Genomic DNA, 4233 nt, shown 5'->3' on the forward strand with positions numbered 1-4233 from the left:
TCTGTGCAGCAGAATAGTCACATTGATCACACTTGTAGGGTTTTTCTCCTGTATGGGTCCTCATATGTCGGGATAAGTGAGACTTCTTTGTTGCCCTGTACCCACACTCCCCACACATGTAGGGTTTCTGACCGGTGTGTTTTGCTACATGTTCCTCTAAGTGAGATTTCCGTGCTGCAGAATAGTCACACTGGTCACACTTGTAGGGTTTCTCACCGGTGTGTTTTGCTAGATGATCGACCAAACTGGATTTCTGTGCAGCAGAATAGTCACATTGATCACACTTGTAGGGTTTTTCTCCTGTATGGGTTCTCATATGTTGGGATAAGTGGGACTTTTTAGCTGTCCTGTACCCACACTCCTCACACATGTAGGGTTTCTCACCGGTGTGTTTTGCTAGATGATCGACCAAACTGGATTTCTGTGCAGCAGAATAGTCACATTGATCACACTTGTAGGGTTTTTCTCCTGTATGGGTCCTCATATGTTTGGATAAGTCAGACTTGTGAGCTGTCCTGTGTCCACACTCCCCACACATGTAGGGTTTCTCACCGGTGTGTTTTACTAGATGTAAGTCGAAATCATATTTCCGTGCTGCAGAATAGTCACACTGGTCACACTTGTAGGGTTTTTCTCCTGTATGAGTTCTCATGTGCATGGATAAGTGAGACTTTTTCGATGTCCTGTATCCACACTCCCCACACATGTAGGGTTTCTCACCGGTGTGTTTTGCTAGATGCTTGTCCAAAGTGTATTTCTGTGCAGCAGAATAGTCACATTGATCACACTTGTAGGGTTTTTCTCCTGTATGGGTCCTCATATGTCGGGATAAGTGAGACTTCTTTGTTGCCCTGTACCCACACTCCCCACACATGTAGGGTTTCTGACCGGTGTGTTTTGCTACATGTTCCTCTAAGTGAGATTTCCGTGCTGCAGAATAGTCACACTGGTCACACTTGTAGGGTTTCTCACCGGTGTGTTTTGCTAGATGATCGACCAAACTGGATTTCTGTGCAGCAGAATAGTCACATTGATCACACTTGTAGGGTTTTTCTCCTGTATGGGTTCTCATATGTTGGGATAAGTGGGACTTTTTAGCTGTCCTGTACCCACACTCCTCACACATGTAGGGTTTGTCACCGGTGTGTGTTGTTAGATGATAGTCCAAACTGGGTTTCTGTGCTGCAGAATAGTCACACTGGTCACACTTGTGGGGCTTTTCTCCTGTATGAGTTCTCATATGTTGGGATAACTGAGACTTGTAAGCCGCCCTGTACCCACACTCCCCACACATGTAGGGTTTCTCACCAGCGTTATCCAAGTTGACTTGTTGTGCTGCCACCTGGCTTTCAGCATCACTTGTTTTGCTGTCACAGTCGACCTGGGAAACCCCGGTGGGAGACCAATCACAGCATTTCTGGCCAACTCCGGTGGGAGACCCGTGTCCTGCCATTGCCATGTTCAGCCTAACAATAAAAAAGAAAGAAATTAAACAGATTAAGCGTCATAAGCTGTCAATGATAAAATAGAATTTATAGAAAACAAGCTTCAAAGAATTCTAACTTTACCAAGCTTTACAATTTTAACCTAATGCATTACAAAGTAAGCCAACATAATTCTAACGTGTTGTCTTTCTCGCATTTGAATAAATTTGCTTCTATGTTGTTCCAATCATAATTTGTGAAATCTTACAATCAATCACTCACACCACCAATCTCTTAAAACATTTTATATCATATTATTTATTACTCCTACGACTACGAACAATGTGCAAAAATGACCCCATTCGCTAGGCTGGAAAGAGAGTCGGCAGTATAGCCTATAGTATAGGTTTGGTCACCAGGCTTCTCTATTTACTGTTTTTACAAATCAGTTCTACGCGTGTCTAGATTTTGTAATGTACGCCTTGTGCGATTCTTTACAATACAATTAACATTTCCATATAATTTCACGTACTCTAAAAAGGCCACTTTGCCTGATGCAAATCGACGTACATGTAAGTGGCGAGGGTCGAACGTATGTTAGGTTTCGCCCCCCTCCCCCTTTAATTCAACGATATTCACATCCCGAAAATGCCGACAAATTATCGTTCTACTGCGGTTCTTCTTCCACAAAAATGGTCTTAAACTATTCCCCTCAACATTAGAATACTTTTCTGCCCGTTTCTAAGCCTTACCTGCTTCCTATGACGGTTTTTCTCTTCACGTAAACCAGCACTCGGGCAGCTTTGTCCTTCTGTCGTCTCGTGAGGTCAGAGGTGAACTCGATCTGGGTCAAGGGTGAAATTGTGGACCTGATTACCCACATTGTACATTTGACGTCTGTTGGCACGTTACGTTCTCCTCATAATGTCAACGTTCTGAGTTTCAAACCGACCACCTTACAATGTAACAAGCGTCTGACTTTTGTTTCTGATCTACTTTAAGAAAAAAAAGATAATTCAAGGGAATTAATGTCAAGCCAAACTGTTTGGTCTGAATCTTGATTTCTGTGTTTTATGATCAACTCACCCCCTCTGACAACATTCCATCCAAGGGAAAAAGGCAACACAGAAGGAAACATTATGTTCAAGGTACTACACAATTTAATAATGTCAGTGGAAAATATCTAGACCTAGATACATCTTCGAAGAAACAACAACTACAAAACTGGAAATTTACTTGTATACAACCTATCGTCTACCTTTTCACTGGCGTAAAATTACTTTCTACTTTGGAAACTGAAGCACATCAGTCATTTTACACTAATACAAATCATTAACCATTAGTTTTTGGGTTTTATCCTAACAAATCCTAGTAGTTTAAAGAGTATATATTAGTCAAAAGATATAATCGTGTTTGTAGGACATATAGGCAAACACTTCGTGACAGGAACTACTAGTAGATACACAGGAAATCTAAGCTCGTACACACACAACACTAACGTCTACATTCCAACTACTGTGTACAAACACAGCACTAATGTCTACCTTTCAGCTTCAACTACTGTGTACAATCACTTACCGATGTTAATGACTGATTATGTATATGTATATTATCCAATCAATAACATTTACTATTCTCACTCTACAATTCTAGATAGCTAAAATAGATTTTGATATCTCATATTACAACAAAGTATATGGGCTACTAAGCGAAACTAAGACTTATTCGTGTAACTAAATTATAGCCATAACTTAATTAGAATTTAAAGTGAACAAGTATAGGGTTTTCTCGTGGGAAAACCTTTGCCTACTTGCAAACATCATGAATTCTTACGGAATATTCAGCCTATATCTTAATGAACATAACTGTCATATACCCTTAAGATTCGTATCAAAATATTAAGTGGCGAAACTGCAGTTAACAGCAGACTGTGCGTCCTAAATGTCACTACGAGATGGTCACAGTTGCAGACTTGGTGCCTCCGTGTGGATTTTCATATGTCGAGTTAGGGCAGTCTTAGAGGCTGCAGAATAGCTACACTGGTCACACTTGTAGGGTTTTTCTCCTATATGGGTTCTCATATGTTTGGATAAGTTAGACTTTTGAGCTGTTCTGTACCCACACTCCCCACACATGTAGGGTTTCTCACCAGTGTGTTTTGCTAGATGTGTGTCTAAATTAGATTTTAGTGCTGCAGAATAGTCACACTGGTCACACTTGTAGGGTTTCTCTCCTGTATGGGTTCTCATATGTATGGACAAGTGAGACTTGTAAGCCGCCCTGTACCCACACTCCCCACACATGTAGGGTTTCTCACCAGCATGCATTGCCAGATGTTGGTCCAAACTTGATTTCTTTGCAGCAGAATAGTCACACTGGGTCACACTTGTAGGGTTTTTCTCCGGTATGGGTTCTCATGTGTACGGATAGGTAAGACTTTCTAGCTGTCCCGTACCCACACTCCCCACACATGTAGGGTTTCTCACCGGTGTGTTTTACTAGATGATAGTCCAAACTGGATTTCCGTGCTGCAGAATAGTCACACTGGTCACACTTGTAGGGTTTTTCTCCTGTATGAGTTCTCATGTGTCGGGATAAGTCAGACTTGTAAGCCGCCCTGTACCCACACTCCCCCACACATGTAGGGTTTCTCACCAGCTTTATCCAAGTTGACTTGTTGTGCTGCCGTCTGGTCTCCAGCATTGCTTGTTTTGCTGTCACAGTCGACCTGGAAAACCCCGGTGGGAGACCCATCATCTAAGTTCTGGCCAACTCCAGTGGGAGACCCTTGTCCTGTCGTTGCCATGTT

General features: G+C 42.0%; 1 pseudogene; it reads right to left on the reverse strand.

Moving 5' to 3' along the window:
• LOC109479102 overlaps positions 1-1440 on the reverse strand; it is a 43173-nt pseudogene extending 41733 nt beyond the window's left edge.
• Positions 1441-4233: the final 2793 nt, after the last annotated feature.

This window comes from Branchiostoma belcheri, unplaced genomic scaffold (assembly GCF_001625305.1).
Source record: "Branchiostoma belcheri isolate BF01 breed outbred unplaced genomic scaffold, Haploidv18h27 scaffold469, whole genome shotgun sequence".
NCBI lineage: Eukaryota > Metazoa > Chordata > Leptocardii > Amphioxiformes > Branchiostomatidae > Branchiostoma > Branchiostoma belcheri.